Source organism: Rhincodon typus, chromosome 19 (genome assembly GCF_021869965.1).
Source record: "Rhincodon typus isolate 14 chromosome 19, sRhiTyp1.1, whole genome shotgun sequence".
Lineage (NCBI taxonomy): Eukaryota > Metazoa > Chordata > Chondrichthyes > Orectolobiformes > Rhincodontidae > Rhincodon > Rhincodon typus.
Genome location: NC_063350.1, coordinates 13,278,307 through 13,303,310, shown reverse-complemented (window position 1 = coordinate 13,303,310; position 25,004 = coordinate 13,278,307).

Below are 25,004 nucleotides of genomic sequence, written 5' to 3'. Positions count from 1 at the left end.
ATCGTCTGTGATGACTTGTTCTGGTTAATGTGACTAGGAAATGTAATCAACATTCTAGGCAATTGGCATTTCCATTTACTGCAAACTTTGCATTATTTCTGGCTTCAGCACCTCATTGACCATCCGGTTGTATTCCTTAGCTGTTGGATTGTGCATCACGATATGATCCTTATGGCAAATAGTTCCCAACTTTCCTTCCAGAATTCCAAATGTTGCTCTTTGGAAATAATCTGGTGCAGAGGAGATCTCAGATTGGTGCTGTTTGAAACAATACTGCCCAACTTGGGTAATAAATGTGATCAGCAATCATGACTTACACATTAAAGGTATCCATCAGAACTCATTATTTTGTAAAAACTTCGTTGTTGCCAGTCTTGCCAAGCTATAGTCAGTGGATGAAATAGCACTGATTTCCCTCCTATCCCCTATCCACATACAATCATGTTTCTCCATTTGTCTTGATAACGGTTACTAGCCCTAAGCTCCATCGTCATAGTTCTGTCACTGATGATATGACTCTGCTTTCTATCATGCTGTCGACCTGAGATTTTACTTTTCCCATCAAAAGATGAGGAATTTTCCTGGGTGTCTACAAAATGGGTTTAGCTCTTCTTACTGTCTAAGTGATACTCTGTGAAACAACTGCATAGAGCCAGGACCCCGTCACCGAGTCACCCTTTATTTACATGTAGAGAGTACTTGACACTGATCCAGATCCCTCAGAGCCACCTCTCAGAGTGTATAAGAGGTCTGACACATCTGATCTTATCTGTCAGACAGGGTTCTTTGATTGGGCCAGGTTAACAGCCCCAATCAGGGAACTCATATTCTATGAAAGCCATCTGGTTGACATCATTACAATCACAACACTCCATCTTCAATTTGCCTAAAACTTTGTACAGCTTTGGAAATTCTTGCTGAAATTGTCTCTTATCTCCATTTTTGAATTACTTTTTCTGGTCTTCATAAGACACTTAGACAACGCATGCAATTTTGGTCAAAAATGAGTTATTCTTTCTCTTCAGTATGTATAGTCTTTCACTGATATTTCATCCCCTGTGACTAAGTTTTGTGCTGATTTGCCTATGAACCTGAAGATGCATGCCTAATGGACCTTGTAATCTTATATTTGTTGGTTTGACTCTCAAAGACTTCATCCAAGGCAAGCTATTTGCCAGAATTGAAACAACTGCTCCTGTGTTAAGTGTAAATTCTGTTTCAAAGCATTATACCTTCACGTTGATGATCCAGAATCTGTTTTGACTTCCTTTGACTTCACTTAGGGATGTTGGCTTAATTCTATTTCTTTAACTTCTCAAACTTTTCTTCGTTGTAAGATTTCCATTTTCTCTGGAAGTTTTCGTTTTAAAGGATTTTGTCATGCTTTTTGAGATTGAGGTCCAGTTTACTTACAATGATTTCTAACGTGTTCTAACTGGCCACACTTATAGCATTCAGCTCCCCTCCACTGTATAATTGTTGTACCTTGATTCTCTTTGGAGCCACATCTTGTACAATCTAAAATCATGGATAAAGTTGGTTTGAGCTCTGTTGGCATTTTGGTGAATATTCAGCAGCATGACAATGCCATCTTTGGGCTACCCATCCAACTATGACAGTAAGATTCCTAATCTGTCCTCCCAATACTGACTAATCTTAGGCCCTGATTTCTGCTTGAATGCTGAATCAGATTGCCTGTTCCAATGTTAAATCCTCCTCAGATTGAAGAAAGTCTGAGAAATCCTCATCCATCATACAGTTTGGTGTATTCTAATAGTGTTTCTGTCCAATTTAGTCTTCAAAGGCCCATATCTGCAATATCCTGCTGGTTGAAATAAATCTACTATAAAGTCTTCTTTTGATTCTCCCAAATGCTGAGATCACTGAGTAAATCTCAATCCCTAAATTCCATTTTGAGATAAGTTATGTATCAAATACGGTAAACATGCATCATCCTCTAAAATGCTTTCTTCCACATTTTTTCTTACTATAATATCATCAGCTATTGGACCTACGCCATATGAAAATGTGCTGACTTGATGGTGCTGCTCATTCACATGTTAACAGGAGGTTGCTCTCCAGCTCTAAAACTGCTGTTTTCACAACTCTCACATCTGGCCTCAGCATTATCAAATAGTTGAGGTAGGGGCAAAGTCTATACCAAAGCTTCAATCTCTATGGTCTATTGTACCTGAATGAAATGGTGAGTACTTGATTTTTCTTATTCACTTTGAAGTCCTTCAATCCTGTGTTTTCACTCTCCATAATATTGGTTCATTGACAGGCATCAAAGGTTTCTTTGGAGTCTTCTAACTTCATCCCTTTCAAATAACATCTTCTAAAGTCTTTTTCCTGCCTTCATGTTCCTGCTTTTCCAGATTTTGTTTCCTCAAAATTTTCTGACATCTTGGTCTGGTTTTGGAGTCTTCCTTTTTTTATTGAACTGCATTATTGGAATCTTCCAAAGTACTATCCTGCCTATGAAGTCTCCCTTTTTCACATGTACCCCTTGGACACTTCAGATTCTGGCTCTAGAGAGTATTTTTTTCCTACTTAGTATTGAGATTACAGTCTGTAATATCTCTGGGTTGTGAGGGTTTGCACAGACATTGTTCCCAAAGCTGCTTGCTCATTACCTCTCCACAAAACTCTTCAAGTTATTATATACCTTCGAATTCCTTTATTTGCATTTGTGCATCGTAAGTTATGAAATAAAATTCTCTAGTGTGGTGTCTGACCTATTTCTTCACAACATAATCTAGTCTGGTGTTTTCTCTACCTCTTAGTGTGTCAATGATCAGTTACATCACCATGATTTACACAAATTCTGTTATGCCACAACAGAATTTAAAGTTGTTGCAGTTAACCAAAGGAGAGACCTGCATTTATACAGCACCTTTCAAAATTTCAAGGCATCCCATTGTGCTTTACAGCCAATGACCTAACATGTAATTGTAATTGTTGCAATGTAGGAAAGATCATATCTAATATGCACACAGCAAAACCCCACAAGAAAAGCCATATGTTAATGACCAGATGATATGTTTTTATTGATTTTGTTTAAAGGATAAATATCACTGGTAAAATTTCCAGTTCTTCTTTGTAGTACTGGCATGGGATTTTTTTTTACACATTCTTCAGGCAACACTCAGGGCTTTGGTTCAATGTTTCATCTGAAAGATATGGCAGCTCTTACAACACAGCATTCCTGGAATGCACTGGATAGTCAGCCTAAATTTTGCGCTCAAGTCTCTCAAGTGATTATGAACTACGCCCTTCCTGACTAAAGGCAAGTGTATTAATAATGAGCAATGGATGATGCCATATAATAAATATATATTTATATACACACACATGTATATGTTTTTTGTCTTAAAAAGAAAGCAGTGTGTTAAAAAAAGTAAGGAAAACTGTTTGCAAGCTTCCCTGCAAGCATTCTCTTCGTTACAGTCCATATCCTACATTAGGAAATGTGTTTGTTTTAATTAACTCTTGTCTGTGAAGTGTGCAAAGGAAGCTATGATCATAATTTGTATAGTGCAGAGAATGTAATGAGGACAAACAGGATATTCGAGAACGACAATAAATGAAATGCTTTTACTCTTTGTTGATGCTTCAGGCTAAAATTAATCACCCTAATTTGCTGAAAAGTGTATTGAATGGTTCATGCCTGTGTTTTTTTTATTCCTTCCGGGATCAGCCTGAGACAATGCTTAACTCTTGAAAGGCTTTCGCCATCATATAAAGGAATCTTGTAGAACGGGGATTCTATGGCAACAGATTTATTTTGGGGTTGGGTGGAAGTTAATCTTACACAATGTCTTGCTCATGAATTACACTGCTAATTTTCACTACGTTACACCACCGCATTTCAGAACCCACGACTACCTGATACTTCTAACATTTTCTGCTCTGTAATATTTCTTTTCCCATAAGACTACAATAATATTATGAGCTGCTCCTTTTCTTAAACAAAAAAAGTGCTTTGACATCAAATTTTGAAATGAAAATTTATTTTGAGTAGGTTTCTCGATGCAGATTTTTTTTAGGATGATCAGCAAAACAAATACAGCTCAGATTAAATGAGATGTGATAAATGCCTTTTCTTACAAGTGTGAGCCTTTGGCATTACTTTCTGTTTTATCAGCCCTGTTTCTTAGATCCCTTCCTCAATCTTCATTCATTACTCCACTCTTTTCTGTCTACGTAAGTTTATTCAGTTGGGAACCTGTGATGAATCACCTTAATGACATGGTCCATGATGTTCTTTGATCAATGCACCAAGTAAATGTTGCCATAGCGCCAGAAAGACACAGAGTGCTCCATCATCAGATGAGTGAATTTAACGTGAGGGTAAGTATGCCTCAGGTGAGGGATGGGGTTGAGAAGGCAGGGACTTCAGGGTGACCTTAGCCAGTAATGGAATTGAATCCACTCTCTGGGTGTCATTCTCTGTTGCAAAACAGCCTTCCCACCACCTGAGTTGACCAACTCTCAAACAAGTTTTTATGCCCAAATGATAAGAAAACCGGATCCAAAAGTGAAGAAAAATTGACATTTCAATCAGCTATCATATGCTACATTGTACGTGGATAGCAAATAAGATATTTGATGGGAAGGTGTTTAGCCTTGCTGCCCTTTAAATTGGAAGGTTGTATTCAGTCCCATTCCAAGGCTCTGAAATATCTGGACTAGAGAAAATGGAGACCAGCAAGACATTACTAATTTGGGGATTAGAATTCTGGAAGGAACAGAATTTCACAGTTTCTGGTCTGTTTAGAATTTGGTCTAATCTCCAGCAGGCACATTTTCTGTTTGCTTCCCCACATCAATGGTACTTTTGTATCACTGCATAAATCACTCTATGGAGTCAGTCCTTTATTCAACATGGAAATGTTCACATTGTTTAAAAGGAAGTTACATTAATCTGTACCTGGGTGACGTTGAATCTCCTCTGTCAGTTTATTACTTAAGTGCAGGATGACCCCAATTTACTGGGAGGAGGAACAAAGATGTTAGAAGTGATTTGTAAGCTTAGGATGTTTAGACCTTCAATGTTTCACTGCCTAAAGAATGTGCAAAGTCCAGAACAAAGAATCACAGCATTGTTACAATGCAGAAGGAGACCATTCTACCCATCTTTACTGCAACAATTCTATTACCTGGTACCAATCTGCTGCCTTTCTTCCATATCCCTGTACAATACTTCTATCTAAATAATCACTCAATGGCCTCTTTAATGCCTCAGTTGAACTCGTCGCCGTCAAATTTCCAGGCAATGCATTCCAGACCCTAACTACTTGCTGTGTGAAAGTTTTTTTTTGACATCAAAAGGGGATTGAGATCTGCAAAGTTGAGTATCCAACCTCTTTAACATTACCCTGATATTTCTGGGGCTCTAGCCTTTCCCCATAGAGGTGCTGATGGGCCTAGAATTTGCAACAGGCATAGAATATCTGAATTCAGGTGACCAAGCAAGAAAAATTTAATCTTTTCCAATCCATTTACTTGTATATTTGTCATTTAAATTTTCAGGCATAGGAATGCCTGAAGAATTGGGCTTTTCATTTCTATTTTTCTTCATGGGCTCGGAGATTTTTTCGTTTGCTACAATAATAACTATGCTTCAACAAGATTGTCGTTGGGCTGTAAACACTGTGGGATGTTTTCTTTCCTTATGATCTTCCTTGTGCCCTTCAAACATATTTCCCTCTAATCAGAAATTTCAACTTATGAAAGTTCAGATTTTAGAATCCCTACAGTGCGGAAAGAGGCCATTCGACCCATCAAGTCTGCACCAACCCTCTAGAGAGCATCCCAACCAGACCTCATCCTATCCGCATAAACCCACATTTACCATGGCTAATCTGTCTAGTCTGCACATCCTGGATACTATGGGGCAATTTAGCATGGCCAATCCACCTAACCTGCACATCTGCGGACTATAGGAGGAAATCAGAGCACTGGATGGAAACCCATGCAGACACGGGGAGGATGTGCAAACTCCATACAGTCACTGAAATCTGGAATTGAATCCAGATCCCGAGTGCTGTGAGGCTACAGTGATAACCACTAAGCCACCGTGCCATCCTTTAAACTTGAACTTAATTAACTGCCTTGTTGTCTTTTTGGTATCTGAAAAAAAAGACATGCCTTTCCAAGTTGTGATTACGTTCCAAATCTCACCAGTTCTTGTCCTTTGCACAGGTTCACATGGTTCAATTGAGGGACTGGGGAGAGTAATAAGTTTAAATTAGGCTGAAATTGATCACTGTGTCGCTGTAAAAGATGAATAAGGGATTTAGAATGTATTTGAAGAATTCAATGTGTCCTGAATAAACAGTGTGATGATATAGGCAGAACAAATACATGAAAATCTGATTGGCCATGTAAGTCAAAATCATCTAAGTGAAAAGAACCCAAATTCCTGATGACTGCTTAGATGTTCTGGATGTGAAGGGAAGCTGCTGCTTTCCTGAAACATTTAGATGTTAGTTTGTACCAGGTTATCTGAGTACAAAGCTTTACCTCAGGAGAGACCCAGAAACTCTGAGATCTATTGTAATGATTTCTTTTTTTTTTCTTTAGTTGTTTTTGGGATGAGGGTGTTGCTGGCTCAGCAGCATTTATTGCTCATTCCTAATTGCCCAGAGGGCAGTTAAGAGTCAACCACATTGTTGTGGGTCTGGAGTCACATGTAGGCCAGACCAGGTAAGGATGGCAGTTTCCTTCCCCTAAAGGACATTAGTGAACCAAATGGGTTTTTACAACAATTGACAATGGATTCACAGTCATCATTAGACTCTTAATTCCAGATATTTATTGAATTCGAATCCACCATCTGCCGTGGCAGGGTTTGAACCCAAGTCCCCAGAACATTGTCTGGGTCTCTGGATTAGCAGTCCAGCGATAATACCACAAGGCCATAACCTCCCCCTGTGTCATGTTAGCCCAGCTGTGAACTATCAGATTGCTTTTTGATGCGGTCACCAAATCTAATTTAAATAAACTTTGATGTATATTTCAAATTAGATGTTCAAGACTCCCGGATCATCTGTTAACTAGCCCTACATCTAACTTACTGCTGTCTTATTTCACATTGTCTTTCACGTATCTCCGCTTCACTCAGTCCTATGTTGATTTTTTACTGTGAATGCGCCAAGTTAGCAAAGTCGGTTCCTGCATCAGATTTTGCCGAGCAGGCTGAAAGTAATCGACTTGGGCTCATTAAAGCTGTCAGACAAAATAGCGCTTTTTTTTAACAATTGGTCTTTCCTATTGGCTGAGATTAGCAACAGGCTTAATTTTACATTGCATACGGCACAGTGCGATAACTTGCACCAAATACTGTTGGTGCTGGAAGGGATAGCCAATAGCATTAAAACCTTTAAATGTTGTGATGAAGAGTTACACCCAAAATGTCACTGCACTTTTCTCTTTAAGGTAATGATTGACGTGCTCAAGATTTTCAGCATATTCTTTCTTTGAATCAATATCATGAGCAGATAGGGAAAAGGGGAAAATTTTGATGGAAAAATCAAGATCCAGAAAACACTGATTTAAGGCAATTAAAGAAGCACTTTCGAGATTCTAAAATCTGAATTTTCATATATTGAAAGGAAAGTGATGTTTATACAATGGAAGCAGATTCAGTCACATTCTGCAAAAGAGAATTGAATAATTATCTGAAAAGGATAATGCAATGGGAAGAGCAAGGAAAAAAGCAGGAGTGAGGATAGGTGATTTGTTCAAGCAAAGGTCTGGTAAAGACCTGATAGGCCGAATCTCCTCCTTCTGCGCAGCGACCATAATTCTATGATCATGATTATTAAGACCCTGATTTTGTGACTCATCCTTTAGCACAATTCTCGAGTGAAACACATTAACTGGGATTTTTACATTCAGATTCCCTCTTTCAACACGATCACAATAATCAGACATTCTTTTTAAGGAGCCTCCTGCTGGTGATATTCATTGTTCAGGCGAGATCATTATGGTCAAATCTCCTCCTTAAGCAAGACGCTATTGCTAAAATCAACTCTCCAAGGCACTTTCACATCAACAACTTCTTGATCACAGCTTAAAACCACCTTATAGCTCCAGAAAAAAAGGAAATTCAAATTGTTAAAAACATTATCATCAGGAGAAAATTTTACAGGGTTATACACAATAGTTCTTAGCCATATCATTTTTATTATAATATTACTAACACCTCCAATAATATCACTTCTCTGTTGTCAGACCATTTATTGACATTCCAGACGATGATTTAAATTTGCTCCGGACATCAGTAAGTTAAAAGCAAAATGAATGGTGGTTCTCATAGGTAATATAGCTTTTTATGGCTACCTATAGTCCTGGGTTTCATCATCAGTGTCTCTGTGCTTTGTGCTGTCAGGTTTTAAAAGTGTGTTTTTTTTCCCTCCAGATTTTTATGAACCCCGTGACTGACCCTGGATATTTGAATTATAATTATGATCATTGGATCAGAAAGCAGGGTTGAAAGAAGGTTAAAAGATACAAATCACATTGCTGTTCTCCTGAGCAGACCAGACCTCATTCATATTCTGCAATAATATCTTAAGGGAATTCTGGAGGGACAAACCAGCAATTACTCGTGTTATTTAATTGGCATTATCATTTTAAAAGTCTGACAGAGACGAATCGCCCTATCAGGTTAAACTGTGGTTGTGAAATAGTGCAGACCAGTTGAGGCGTTGACTTCGATCTGAAAAAAGAGAGGATGATTTATGTTGTGAATCCATGGAGTTCATTTGGTGTGCTTGACACTTGTGCGGAATGTCTTCCTTTTAGAGCCACTCAGATTGTTTGGATTTGCTGGAAGGTGAAATGCATTGACCAGTGAATCTCACAGTGAGTGATATGGTGAATGGGAACAATGACAGTGGCAGTGTTAATAGTGATGCAAACACTAACCCATTTATTGATCCGCTTTTCTCTGTTTCTTGGTCTCCTCCCCACTGCCGCCCATTCTTCTTTTAGTTCTCTGTGTTCTCCAAGGAGGAGCAGTGAAATAAGTAGGCAGATGACAGCTCTGAGCCTTTCTTTTCCCAACAGTGTCATCAAAACCAACTACAAACAGATAAATTGCAGGTATCCTTTCTGCTGTCTGCCAGCTATTCACTATTATCTGGCTACAGGGGATTTACATAGTTTGTCAAGAACGTTGGAACAGAGAATGGAATAAGCAACCATGACTAGCTTTTAGTTTTGACAGGGGAACAAGTAAATATGAAAACTTTGCTCTTTTAGGCTGACAACAATGTTAGGGCTTTTTCTTGTGCTGCTAGATAATAGGTAATTCTGCTTCCTTTGCACCTAAACAGTTATGAGCTGATATAGTGGAGTTAGAAATAAAAGGTGGGATATTGCTGCAGTTTGGTATGTTTTGTATTAGATTTCCAAAAGAACTACATATGCATTAGAATTCACTCAATGTTTGGCAGAGAAGCAATTCAGTAGCAGTTCTTTCTGTCCTTTTTCTCTGATTGCATTCACTTCTTGTGAGAAGGGGTATGGGGATGATGTTACTGGCATAATGATTTACAGGCCTGGAATTTAAAAATAAAGGCATGAATTCAAACCCCACAATGGCACCTGGGGAATTTAACTTTAACTGATTAAATAAATTTAGAATAGAAAGCTAGAATCAGTAATGATGACCATGAAACCACTGGATTTTTTTTTTCAAAAATAACTGATTGGTCTTTTAGGAAAAGAAATCCGCTACTCTTTCTTGTGAAAATTTAGTGACACCAAATCCACAACAATGTGGATTATGGCAATAATCTTATTTCCCTTGTAAATTCCCATGCAGCTGTATTCAAGAAGTTAGCTCACCATTGTCTTCTCAAGGGCAGCTAGGGTGGGGAAATAGACATTGTTTTTGTCAGCAACACCCACATCCTGTTAAAGAATAGAAAAAAAAAGCAGCTTTGAGTCCTATTTACTGCACAGGGAAGATGGTGGCCTAATGGTATTATCGCTGGACTGTTAATACAGAGACCCAGGTAATGTTCTGGGGGACCCAGGTTCAAATCCCCACAGTAAATGGTGGAATTTGAATCTAAAATTTGAAAAGTCTGTAATTAAGTGTCTAAGGATGGCCATGTGTTGATTGTTGGGAAAAATCCATCTGGTTCACTAATGCCTTTTAGGGAAGGAAACTGCCATTCTTACCTGGTCTGGCCAACATGTGACTCCAAACCAACAGCAATGTGGTTGACTCTTAACTGCCCTCTGGGCAATAAATGGTGGCCTAGCCTGTGATGCCCACATTCCACAAATAAAAAAAAGGTTGACTTTTAGCTGTCCTCTGAAATGGGCTAGCAAGCTACTCAGTTCAAGGGCAATTAGGAATGGGCAATAAACTTTGCTGGCAATGCCCACATCCCATGAATAATAAAGAAAAAAGGTATATAGTTCACAATGTGAGGTTATGGCAGTGAAGAGCTTTATTGAATAGTTTACATTATGGATTTCCCCAGAGGTTATTTCCAGTAAATGGCCAAGGGTGTTGTAATGAGCTGGTGTATAGCATAGCCACAGCTTTGACAATTGTCCATGTGGTACATATGCCCTACTCCTTTCAATCTTCTCTTTTGACAGTAACTTGTATTTCTATAGAAACCCAGATGTAGGAAAACATCTCTGACAGCTTCGTAATGTTATCAATCAACATTTGACTTGAAGTACTGAAAGAGGTATTAGGACCATGGAAGTGGGCATGCGTATTGTACGTGATGCAGACTGGAAATGGGGGAACCAGGATGATGGAGAAGGACAAAGAAAATGGTAGCATGGTGGCTCAGTGTAGGCACTGTTGCCTCACAGTGCCAGGGACCGAGGTTCGATTCCACACTCGGGCAACTGCCTGTGTGGAGTTTGCACATTCTCCCATGTCTGCATGGGTTTCCTCCGGGTGCTCCGATTTCCTCCCACAGTCCAAAGATGTGCAGGCTAGGTGGATTGGCCATGCTAAATTTCCCCTAGTGTTCAGGGATGTGTAGATTAGGTAGGTTATAGGGGGAAGGGTGTGGCTGGGATGCTCTGAGGGTTGGTATGGACTTGTTGGAGCTGAAGGGCCTGTTTCCACACTGTAAGGATTCATTGAGGACAGATGACCAAAACTGGCAGAGAAATTGGTTTCAAGAAAGAAGAGAGAGAGTGAAAATCAACAAACCAAAAGAACCAAGTTTACCCAGACACCCCAATGAAAAAAATAGACAATATTTCACTGTTTTATGACTTTGACATTAACAATCAAGTCAAAATCAAATTAGACAATAAGTGACAGTCAAATCACATTCAATATAAATGATAAATCACACATTAAGGAGCAGATACAAAAAAGAAAGATCTCACAGGGTTGTTAGGCAGCCCACTGAACGTATGTAGCATCAATTTCAAGCAATTAGTCCTTCAAATCTCGGGTTTTCCTCAGGTAGAATTTGCAGCTTTCCTTTCTCAGATTTATACACCATTTCTCATTATACCTCAGCTCCCCATCAACCCAAGTTCTATGTATACAATCTCCACAAAATGGTACACTTCTCCAGAATGTTGTCAGTTCTGCTTGTGACATGGAATGGATCCAACAATATTATTTTTTATCCAAACTGTCAATGACAACTCAATGCACTGTTTGGGCAATTTTGATCAATCAATTCCTTTAAAGCAATTTGATTCTTTCTTATTACCATACCCTGACCCAACATTTCAAAATGCATCACCACCTTCTTTACCTGCAAAGATGGAACTGTAGATCTGTAAAAAAAGTGACTAATTTCATGGAGAGATTAAAGTATTAATTAAGCTAAATGGAATGAATGCAAGTAAATTCACTCATAGCAGTATTTGAATACATGCCAATAGCTAAAAGTAAACAACATACAGAAACAGTAAGCAACTTGAAAGCTTTGCATCAAGAGGATAGCTGAACACTTAACAATTTATCTGAACTCATGTTTTATCTGGTCATGGAATGAACAATGAAAGCTTGCTTAAACTGCCACAGAGACAGACAATAAATCTTAAAAGGCAATACACGTATGCATACAAATAGGGAAACAGATCAGTCATCTTTAGACACTAGAAGAGGTTAATTTCTAAGAAGAATTGTGCCTTTTGAAGGTTGAGATGAAGAAGATCTAAACAAATTATATTGGAATGGAGGTATAGCTTTCCTTGATCCTATTTGTTTAAATATGTAAAAGGACGTAGAATAGCCATGCTATTATTTGATATTCTGTCATATAATATTCATTATATTGCAATTTAGAATTGATTCTTGAAATACCTATTCAGAGGCAATTAAAGTTGCAGTCTCAAATTTAAGCCTTCACAAGCCCACATCTAGTTAACAATATCTCAGAGCTGCTAAGTTAGAATTCGAAGCTCTGGTATTGGTAAATGTAAAAGAGAAGCTGTTTCAGCTAGAATTATCTGTAGATATATTCTGCTGTGAGATAAAACTGAGGGGGAAAGATATTTCATTACAGGGACCAATTGAGAGCTTGTAAAGCTGACTAAAGTTCCTTTAAGGATCTAAAATTTCGCATTGTCGAGATTTTGAACTGACAATATGCTTGATGCCCACCTTGGAAAGGTTCTTACTATCTCTCTTGAATTACCTTGCTGGGGTAGATAGTAAAATCATTAACATGTCTGTTGCGATCTTTGTTGGGGACACATTGGAAGGGATGACATGCACATGTACATTTCTAAATTATGTCTCTCTCTGGTCATTGATCTGTCTCAGCTTCTCTGGTCATTGATCTGTCTCAGCTTCTCTGCTCAGCCCCAGAAGATGTGCTACCCATATCAGCAAGAAATCAAGGGTCAAGGGAAAAGGCAGGAAAGTGAGTTGAGAATAATCAGATCAGCCATGATCTCATTGAATGGCGAAGCAGCCCCGATGGGTGGAATAGCCCCGTTCTGCCCCTACATCTTATGGGTCTGATAGAAATAACTTCGAAAGAGCTTGATTTGTAATGCTGTTTTGTGTGGACACGGAACTTACAGAAAGAGGAGACTAACTTGCAAAAATAGCTTTGAAATGTATACTTGGAACAAATGGATCAGCTAGAAAAGGTAACAAATGGTGAAGTGCTGAGGACAGCGAAGAAACAAAGGAATTTGCTCAATGTACTTAGGAAATGGCAAGGTGACCAGATACGTATTAAGTGGTAATGGACTGAAGAACCATTATGGAGGGAAGATTTAAAGGAAACAGAAGAAAGGAGAGAGAGAGTATCAGGCTGAATGATGTGAAGGAGGCTAATGGATAAAGAGAAAACCAGCACAAGACAGAGCAAGATAACAATGAACCAAGGTCCTAACATTGGACAGAACACATATAATGACAATGATAAAGAATCAAAAGTAGGTGAAAAGAGTTGGGATAGAAGTCAGCCAAGATCAGATTAACTGAATTAACAGACTTTAAAGGCTGAATGGTCTAAGCCTGCTCCTATAATACAGGAAGATTTTATAAACCATTGAGTAACGAATCTTGAGGTAATCAAAAGCTGCTAAGCCATTCACAATGGACTGTAACATTGAAAGGACTGGAATATTACCTTCAATCCTTAATAGTCTATTTACTGCCTTCTCCTCGGCAAGGTTATCTCATTAGAAAGTTTTGCTGTATCTTTGTTGACTCGATTAAGTGTAGCTTCATCCTGAGTTTGAAGATGAGGGTTTGTGTTTACATATTCAGAAAATTTCTAACCATTTATGAGCAGGGAATTATTCTACTAAATAGTTTGAACTGAACAATGCTTGCAAAAATCTTTTATCTGCATTAAAGATAGGGTTGCAGTCATTTGTCTTGTGTTATGCCTGTATTTTTAATTGGCTCTCATATATCACCCTAACATTTCAGCTAATTTTTTTTCTTTCCAAGTGGCAAGTTACCAAGGAAGAGGGTGAAAGCACAAGTAAATTATCGTTGTCAATTAATAGTATCACATAGTGAATAATTACATGGTTTTTTTTGTCATTATCACACCTCCTTAACTATTGGACTCTATTATTTGCAATGAAATGTTCTGGGACAAGGGCTGTGAATTGTCTGGTAAATGAGTCAAACAATTATGCTGAGTAAGGACACAGTCAATTTGCATTACAAAGATTAAAATTCAATTTAGAGATTGGGTAACACAATCGGTTAAAAGAACCACAATTCATTGACGGGGTCAGATCTACCCAAAGTGATTTTTTTTAAAAGCCTTTCTCCCCGAAGTAAGATTTTTCTATTTAATTATTTTGGGTCATCTCAATGTGGATGTAAATCGTATGATTTTCAAGAACAGCTTGCTTACCACATACCATTGTTGTCAATCTTTAGAGAGGTTGATGCAGCCAAGGTAAATACCATTTTGGTACATTCCTTGTTTGTCAGCTCTTGGCTGCCCAATCCTCACCATTCAGAATTCTTGGTAGATTGTGTGAGCTGCTGTTCTTTTATCTGATCTGGGTTCAAAGGGGACAGGCCCACATGTCCAATAAGAACATGGAGAATGGTCCACTAATAGATTAACTCCCCAAACCCATTCTGACCCACTGTATAAAACCATAAAATGGAGAGCAGAAGTAAGTCCTTAAGCCCATCTATTCTGCTCTGCCTTTCAAAGATCTCATGATTGTTCTGATAATTCTCAATTCCACTTTTCTGCCTGTTCCCCATTATCCTTGATTCCCTTACTGATTAAAAATCTATCCTAGCTTTGAATATACACAATGAACCAACCTCAACAGCCATGTGTGGTAAAGAAGTCCACAAATTCAGTACCCTATGAGAGAAGAAATTGGTCCCCATCTCTGCTTTAAATATGTGACTCCTCAGTGTGAGATTATGCCTCTTGGTCCTAGATTCTCTAAAAAGGGGAAGCAACTTTTCCACATTATTCTGAAGAATCTTATATGTTTCGATAAGGTTACCTCTCATTCTTCTAAATTCCAACAAGTACAGCACAATTTACTCCTCCTCTCATCATAAGACTGCTAATCTGAGGCTGTGGAAGAGTGTCTCCCGGAGAGCTTGGAATCAGTGGACTGGACCGTGTTCAAGTCGTCAGTGGAAAACATAGATGAGTACGCCACCACCCATCATGGACTTCATTAGCAAATGCGTGGAGGATTGCGTACCAACAAGTGTTCCCCAACCATAAACCTTGGATGAACCAGGAAATCCACTCCCTACTGAAGACCAGACGTGCAGCATTCAAGTTGGATGACCCAAACGTTTACAGGAAGTCCAGGTATGACCTCCGCAAAACCAGTGTGGATGCCAAGATGCAGAACCGGACTAAGTTAGAGGCCCAAACCTACCAAACAGACTCCTGCTGCCAAAGACAAGGCCTGAACAACATTAAGGGATACAAAATGTAGCGGAGCAAGATAGCGGACGAAGACACATCCTTCGCTGACTCACTCAATGCTTGATTTGAGCAGAATGCCAACAGCGCGGTGACACCTGCCGTGACAGGCTTGGATGCACCTGAGCCATCTGTCACCGCTGCAGATGTCAGATCAGCCTTCCTGGGAGTAAACGCAAGGAAAACGATGGGCCTGGACTGCATCCCTAGTTGAGCACTCAGATGCTGTGTGGACCAACTGGCAAACGTATTCACCGACATTTTGAACCTCTCCCTACTACAAGCTGAAGTCCCCACCTGCTTCAAGAAGGCCACCGTCATCCCTGTACCCAAGAAAGCACATGTAATGTGCCTTTTTGACTATTGCCCAGTGGCTCTGACCTCAATAATCATGAAGTGCTTCGAGAGGCTAGTCATGGCCCACATTAGCTCCAGTTTTCCAGCCTGCCTCGATCCCTACAATTTGTCTCCCAATATAACAGGTCCACAGCAAACACCATATCCCTAGCCCTGCACTCATCTCTAGAGTATCTGGACAACAAAGACACCTACGTCAGACTCCAGCTCATTGACTACAGTTCTGCCTTCAACACTGTTATCCCCTACAGACTGATCTTAAAACTTTGTGACCTTGGTCTCGGCTCTGCCCTCTGCAATTGGATCCTCAGCTTTCTGACCCACAGACCGCAATCAGTGAGGATAGGTAACTGCACCTCTCCACAATAACACTCAACACTGGAGCCCCCCAAAGATGCGTCCTTAGCCCCTACTGTGCTCCATTTACACCCACAACTGTGTTGCCAAATTCCAAATGAATGCCATCTACAAGTTTACTGATAACACCGCTGTAGTAGGATGGATATCTAACAATGACAAGTCAAAATACAGAAGGGAGATAGAGGGCTTGGTGACACGGTGCAATAAGAACAACCTCTCTCTCAATGTCAGCAAAACTGAAGAACTATCATTGACTTCAGAAAGAAAGGAGGAGAACATGCCCTGATCTCCATCAATAGAACTGTGGTTGATTGGGTGGAGAGCATCAAGTTCCCCGGAGTGACGATAACCGATGGCCTGTCCTGGACTTCCCACATAGATGTGATGGTCAAGAAGGCACAACAACACCTCTTCTTCCTCAGGCAGCTTAGGAAATTGGGCATGTGCATAGGAACCCTCACCAAATTTTACAGATTCACCACTGAAAGCATACTGCCTGGGTGCATAATAGCCTGGTATAGCAACTGCTCTGCCCAGGACTGTAAGAAACTACAGAAGACTGTTGGCACTGCCCAGGCCATCATGGAAGCCAACCTTCCATCCATGGGCTCCATTTACATAGCTCGTTGCCATGGAAAGTCTGCCAACATCATCAAAGATCCATCGCACCCCAGTAATGATCTCCTACAACCTCTTCCGTAAGGGAGAAGATACAGAAGCTTGAACACATGCACCAGCAAGTTCAGGAACAGCTTCTTCCTGGCTGTTCTTAGACTGATGAATTGACTCTCTAGCCTCAAATAACCTCACCTAGCGCACGCCCTGTGCAACATAATCTGTATGCCTCTAAATTTTTCTGCAACCTTTGATCTGTACATCCTTGCTCACTATGATCTGTCTGCACTGCTCAAAAACAAAGCTTTTCACTGTACTCCATTATGTGTGACAATAAATCAATCAAGACAATCCCACCAAATATGATATCAGCTGAGTGAACCTTCGTTGTACTGCCTCCAAAGCCAGTATATCTTTAGATAAAGGACCCAAACTGTTCACAGTGTTCCAGCTGCATTCTGACTCATGCCTTGTATAGTTTTAACACAAAACTCCTTACTTTCATGCTCCATTCCCTTTGAAATAAAGAGCAACATTCCATTTGCCTTCCTTATTACTCACTGAACTTAGATGCTAACTTTTTGTGATTCATGGATGATGGCTCCCAATTCCTTCTTTTCATAACTTTCTGCAGTCTTTCTCCATTTAAATAATATGCATCTCCTCTATTCTTATAAGCAATGTGCATCATCCCACATTCTCCCATAATATATTCCATCTGCAATGTTTTTGCTCACTCGCTTAACTTGTCACTGTCCTTCTGCAGACTCTCTCTATCATCCTCACCACTTGCCTTTCCACCTACCTCTGTGTCATCTGAAAATTTGGCTATTGTACTCTCCTGCCTGCCACCAACCCCTGGCCTGTTAAAGATGTATTGGTTACTATTTTACACCCAATTCAACAGACCCCTATTTAACACCAACCAAACTTGAAGTAGTTTTCAGATAATCCCATCACTTTCAACTAAAGCAGGAATGAATATTTTAGCCTCTTGAACTAAGTTATAGTACAATTTTAAGAGATGAATGTACAGGAATGTAAGGAATCCGATGTAACGTACAATGTGAGTTCTTGATTCGAAGGCCAACATTTTGTTTGCCAACGTTCACCTTAAATGGCATTTGGGACAGCATTTCCTGCACTCAAACTTTGCAAAGATAAAAGGGGTGATTTCATAAACATAGAACATAGAACATAGAACTGTGCAGCACAGTACAGTACAGACCCTTCGGCCCATGATGTTGTGCCGAGATTTTACCCTAAACCTAAGGTCTATCTAACTTCCACCCCTATGTTATACTATCATCCATATGCCTATCTAATAGCCGCTTAAATGCCCCTAATGAGCCCGACTCCACTACCCTCTCCGGCAATGCATTCCACGCCCCTACCACTCTGATAAACCTGACAGAAATGTGAGCCATGGATCTACAGTCATTACTTTGGCCACAATGACGTAGTGGCTCAGTTGGTAATTCTTCGGCTTCCGTGCTGGGAAGCTCTGGATTCAACTCCCATGGAAGAAGAGTTTACACAGTTCAAACTGGGGTTCTTAATCAGCCTTCAACATCTTCCAATACTCAAGGCCAGTCTTCAGAGAGGAAAAAGAGTGCAAAGATACAAAAACAATCTGTAAATCACACTCAATGACAGCATCACTCTCCACTGGGAGCCACAGAATCACAGTAAGGTCCTATTTGTTCTCTTCACTGGGAGGGAAGCTTGAAATCCCCTGTCAACAGACAAAATAACTATGTCTATGAAGTCAAATCAACAGATTCTTAGCTATCTTGGACAGAGATTGTCAAGTCCATTGTGCCCAGTTCTGGGCACTTCATCTCAGAAAGGCCTCAAAGTTTTACCAAAATTGTGCCAGGTCTAAAAGGGTTAATTAAAAAAAAATTAGACAACATGGCTTTAGGACAAAGGAGCAGATGTAGGCCTACATGTGACTCCGGCCCCATAGCAAAGTGGTTGCCTCTTAAATGGCCTCAGAGACAGTCAATCAGTTCAAGGCAATGAAGGATGGGCAATCAATGTTGGTCTTGCCAGCAATGCCCACATCCCATGAAAGAATATGGAAAGATATACTGGCATTGGATTCAATCCAAAGGAGCTTCGCTGGGTTAATTGTGGAATGAATGGCATTTTTTTTTAATGAAATGTGGTTGAGTACTTTGGGCCAAAACTCCGTGGAGGTTAGAAGAATGAAAGGACACCTGTTTGAAATGTATCAGATTTTTGATGGTTTTAACAGGATAGATTCTGAGACATTGGTTTTTCTATATAGGATAATCTAGGCCCGGAGGACATAGTCTCAGAGGGGGTCACTCATTTAAGAGGAAGATGAGGAGGTTTTGTTTTCAGTAGGTGGTATTAGAAGGGACCTATACAATGCAGACTTCTCTATACCTGCAGAAACACCTTTGAATAAAGAATCCATGTCGTTGACTTACTGCTCCTGCCTTGACTAGCCAATGTTTTGAATGCATAGTAATAGATGTCACAAACATTAAGATAGCCTAAAATAAAACCAAGAGCTGCAGATGCTGGAAATCTGAAACGAAAACAGAAATTGCTGAAGAAACACAGCACTTCTGGCAGCATCTGAACTAAAGAAGAGTCACTATACTTGAAACGTTAACTCTGCTTTCTGTCCACAGATACTACCAGCGTTTCTTCAGCAATTTCTGTTTTGGTTAACATAGCCTGTTCTACTGATCAATTAAATGATGACTGATCTGTACTTCAACTTATTTTAACACGTTTCCATATCCCCTGATGCTTTCAACCAATAAAAAAATCACAGTTTTCAGTTTTTTGATTGAATTAGTCACAATGTCTTCATAGTGAGAAGATGAGAAGAATCAGAAGACCACCTCAGGAACAGGAGGACAAAGAGGAGTAGGTAGTGAAGATGCAGCCTGCAGTTCTTCACCCCTGATGGGCTGTCAGGCCAACAGCTCTATCACTAAAACTACCAACTCTGACCATGTACTGCCGACACACCACTACACTGTCTGAGATGCTCATTTCTTGGCCACCTTTTGACAATAAAAGACGCCCACAAAAACCTTATCATTATCTGACTGTACAAACTGAAATGAATTATTCATCTTGTTGCGGTCCCTTTCTGCCCATTTTGAAGATGTCCTTAGCTGCCCCATTGTCTCATACAATCATGCCAGTGATTGCAGCATGTTTTTACTCGGGGAGACTGTAGGTGGTCTTGCAGGATGACTTTAAGCAGATCAAGGGCCTGACTTTGAGTTAGTGATATGTTAATTATGTTTAAAACAGGCAGATGGTTAAGTGGGGTGTTAGTTGAGATTCACTTCTTTAATTGTTTGTTCACAGGAACTGGCTAAGGCAGCATTTATTGCCCATTCCTAATTGCCCTTGAAAAGGTGACATTGAACTAACTTCTTGAACTGCTGCAGTACGCATGGTGGAGGTGAACCCACAATGCTGTTAGCAAGGGGGTTCTAGGAATTTGACACAGCGACAGTGAAGGATGGTGTGTTACTTGGAGGCAAACTTGCAGGTGGTGGTGTTCTGTAATGGAGGTTGTGGGTTTGGAAAATGCTGTTGACGGTGCTCCTATATGTAGGAACAGACTGAAACTGTGGTGGCTATGTCAGGAAGTATGTGTTTGTAATTGGTACCTTATAAATAATAACACGTAAAAGTGCATAAAGTTTGGCTTCAGTTCAATCCTTCAACTTTAGGCTTTCAGCAGTCTAACACGACTGGACATTTCTCTTGGAATGGAAAACAGCAGCCTGGGCTGGCAGCCTGAGGTCTTCCTCTTTTTAGCAGCAGTACATTTTCTAACTGACCAACTTATACAGAGAGCTGAGTCTGCCAGCAATTCCCAGATACATCTGAAGGTTGAGCTTGTTAGTTTCCTACTCCGATTCCAGTGCAAGGGGCTGAACCAATTTAAGAAGGGGAAATTCGAAACACGGATGGGCTATGGAGTAGAAGCTTGTAGTTTACAGAAACATTCACACAGGTTCAAGATTCAGTTCCTCTGAATTTGGCCCTGCTCTCAAATCTGGCTACAACACTGGACTAATATTATGCTGCAATGAGACAGCTCTTCAAATGGCACTTATTTTCTGCAGTGTGCAAGCACTTGCGGCACTGTGGGTACTGCCCATGGCTCTGAGTCAAAAGTTCTAGGTTTGAATCCCTCCCCAGGATCGATGACCAAGGAAGGTACATTTATAATGCAGTCTGAATGGTTGAGTTATAAGCTGCAAATTATTCCAACATATGTCAATGTTCGGGAGCAGGAAAGAGGTATGGTTAGCCATGTGATAAAAAGAATCTTGAGGTCTGCACAATTATTATTCCCTGCTGCAGGCTACAACAGGTGGGTGGGATGATTTGTGCACAGCAACTCGGACCTGCTGAAGTAAGATGAAATTCGGGTGAGGTAATAGCCTAGTTGTTTCATAGCTGGACTATTAATCCAGGGACCCAGGTAACATTCTGGGGACCTAGGTTCAAATTCCACCACGGCAGTTGGTGGAATTTGAATTCAATAAAAATCTGGAATTACGAGTCAGATGATAACAACCATGAAGCCATTGTCAATTGTTAGAAAAACCCATCTGCTTCATTAATGTCCTTTAGGGAAGGAAACTGCCATCCTTACCTGTTCTGACGCACATGTGACTCCAGACCCACAACAATGTGGTTGACATTTACCTGCCCACTGGGCAGTTAGGGATGCCAATAAACGCTGGCCTGGACAAGAATGCCCTTTTCTCCTGAATGAATAAAAAAAGAATTGCTGTTCTTGACATCAAGGTTACATTTGACTACTTGTTTGCCATCACATCTACAAACATTTACTCACTTTACCACTGACACTCAGTAACAACAATATGCACCATCTGGAAGTTGCACTGCAGGAATTCACTGACGCTCTACACACAGCACTTTCCAAACCCATGACCACTTCCATCTAGATAGACAAGGGCAGCAGATACATGGGAATCTACCACTTGCATGTTGCCCTCCAAGCCACTTATCATCCTGACTTGGAAATATATTGCAGTCCCTTCATTGTCACTCCCTTGTTAAAGTAATTGTGAGTGTGGCTACACCAAATGAACTGCAAAAGTTCAAGAGGCAGCTCACCACCACCTCCTCAAGGGCAACTAGGAATGAACAATAATGCTGGTCCAGTCAGTGATGCCTTCATCCATGAATAAATTTTTAAATACTACAACACTTTAGTTAGGTGACATATGTTTTCAAATTAGATTTTACTTGTCAATAATTCACATTGCATTAGTTTCACATTATTTGGGCAGCAATAGTGTTGTGGTGATGTCACTGGGCCTAGTAATGCAGGTCCCAGATTAATGCTTTGGAGAAATTGGTTCAACTTACACCACAACAGCTGGTGGAATGTAAATTCAATTAATAAATCTGGAATTAAAAGCTAGTCTCAGTAATGATCAGCAACAACATTTGTCATGAATACCCATCTAGTTTACTCACAGCATTCAGGGATGAAAACGTGCCAGTCTTACCTGCTCTGTTGTACATGTGACTCCAGATCCACAGCACTTTGTGTTAGATTTGAGAATAATTTTGTTAGAGAGCTAAGTGTACTGGCACATCTTGTGGTTGGCACATGTTGATAATTACAATGGAGTTACACACATTTCCTTTCTTGTGGAAGATAAAGTGATCAATTTTTACATTTGTGTAGACCGCACACCAGTTTTCCTGGTAGCAGGCAAGAACCCCAATGCCTCAAGAATATTCTGCCCCTGAACTTACAAATTGAAAGGAAAATGACAAATTGCAAAATGTGCCGTTGGTTCACTAGTGAAAAATAACGTCTAGGCAAAGTGGGCAGTGGAACTGGTAGAACTTTTTCTGTAATTTGGGAAACTGTGTGGAGAGAGAGAAACAATTCATAGAATCAGAGAATCCCGACAGTGTGGAAGCAGGCCATTCAGCCCACTGAGTCTGCATCAATTCTCTGAAGAGCATCCCAACCCTATATCCTATTCCCCTGCATTTCCCAAGGCTAATTCACTTAGCCTGCACATTCCTGGACACAATGGGCAATTTAGCATGGCCAATCCATCTAACCAATTGGTATATGTAAATCCCTTCAAGTCACACACTGTTTCAGCATCTTCTTAAGGTATAGGGGCCTGATTGTTTTTCACATGGCTGTACTGCAGTCTAAGCTCATTTCAACAGAGGCCTATTTGTTATTGACTTTCTATTTACAGTCAGATTTCTACCCGAGCTCAAAGTGTCCCTTCTGTTCACCCATGATTCCTGGGATGATGGGGTTATCCTATGAGGAAAGGTTTGCCAACAATGGAGTTTAAAAGATTGTGAGATGATCTTATTGAAACATATAAATCCTTCATGAGGTCATTCTCGAGACTCTGTCTCTCCTTCTAGCCCTGTGACCCCACATCATCGTAACATCATGGGCTCTTAGACTTGTGCTCTTAACTCATTAATTCACAAGGGGTGGCAAAGGCCCGGTGATATTATTGCTGGACTGTTAATCCAGAGACCTGGATAACATTCTGGTGACCTAGGTTTGAATCCTGCCATGGTGATAGTGGAATTTGAATTCAATAAAATATCTGGAATTAAGAATCTAATGATGATGATGAATCCATTGTCAATTGTCGGAAAAACTCATCTGGTTCACTAATGTCATTTAAGGAAGGAAACTGCCATCCTTACCTGGTCTGGCCTACACGTGACTCCAGACCCACAGCAATGTGGTTGACTCTGCAATGCCCTGCAATAGGCAATAAATGCTGCCTAGCCAGCAATGTCCTCATTCCGTTACTGAATAAAGGGGAAAAAAAAACTAAATCAGTTGTTCATCCGCTAGATGAAAATTCTAGAACTAACCCCTGCTTCAGAAGAACTGTGGGTGTATCTGCTGTACAAGGATTGCAGTGGTTCATCCACTGCGTCCTCAAGGCCAGTTAATGATGGGCAATGAATAGTTGGTCTTACCAATGATACTAACATCTGCTGACCAAAATCATGCGAAAGAACTTGCATTTACATAGCAACTTTCAGAAGCTCAGAACATCCCAATAGGTTCCTGTAAAAAAATTTCAGAGTATAATTCAGGCAAACGCAGCAGCGAATTTGCACACAGCAAGACCCCATGAACGGCAATGGGACAAATAACTGTTTCATCTATCCTGTCAATTTGGCTGATGGATAAATATTGGCCACAGTGTCATTAGAACTCCCTTGACACTCTTTGACGTACTGCTATAGAATCTTTTACATCCAATCAAGAATTAAGTGAAACAGGACAACGTCTCATCCAATAGATGGTACCTCTGACAAGGCATCATTCCTTCAGTCCTGCATTGATATGCAAGCCTGGATTATTTGTCCAGGCCTTCGATGTGTGACTTAATGCCATGACTCTTTGAATCACAGGTGAAAGTGCTAAATACTGAGGACAAGCTAATAGAGCGAATATTCCACTGAATTTACATCGGGAAGATGTAAGATCTGTGATTAATCATGAATGTGCTGAAGTCTCTGATGTGAATTCGATATATCTGAACAGCTCTCATCCCACCACTCCCCAGTGATTCATACCCCACAGTTTATGTTTAAAAGATAAATCATCTTGCGAACAGCCAACTGAAAAATAGGAACATCATAAAAAACATTCCTTATGGATGAACTTGGATCATGAAAGAAAAATAATGACAAAAAATAAATTATTTGTAAAGTAATGTGGTTTGATGGGCTGGAAAAGTGCCTCCATTAACTCTTCAACTGGAGCAAGTCTTTCTTTGTTATTGACAAGGCCGCAAGATTGCTTTAGGTTAACATGTTATTGGCTTCTCAATGCATTTCATTGACCAGGATTGTACCTGTCCCTGGGAGGTGGTGGTCTAGGAGAGAGGGGCTGGCCAGTAAATTTGCAGGAGACATGTTGTTTCAGTTCCCTCATATGGTGTTGCCTCTGAGGAGTCTTTCCAGAGGTGAGACCAGTTGTGGAGAAACAGCCCATTCCAAAGAGGCAGTCAAACAATTTGCAAAATGGCCTGAGTAGGGACCACCAGAAAACCACCCTGAGAGGCATGAGAAGGCCAAGAGTTACATGGAGACTGCTATTCTGAGGCCACCTGGGGAAGGCAGCCAGGTTCAGCAGCTTAAACTGGGGACCTGTGACTAGGAAGAGAAGGCCAGCGACCCCCACCAATCTTCCCAGAGGAGCTCCCTCTCCGATAC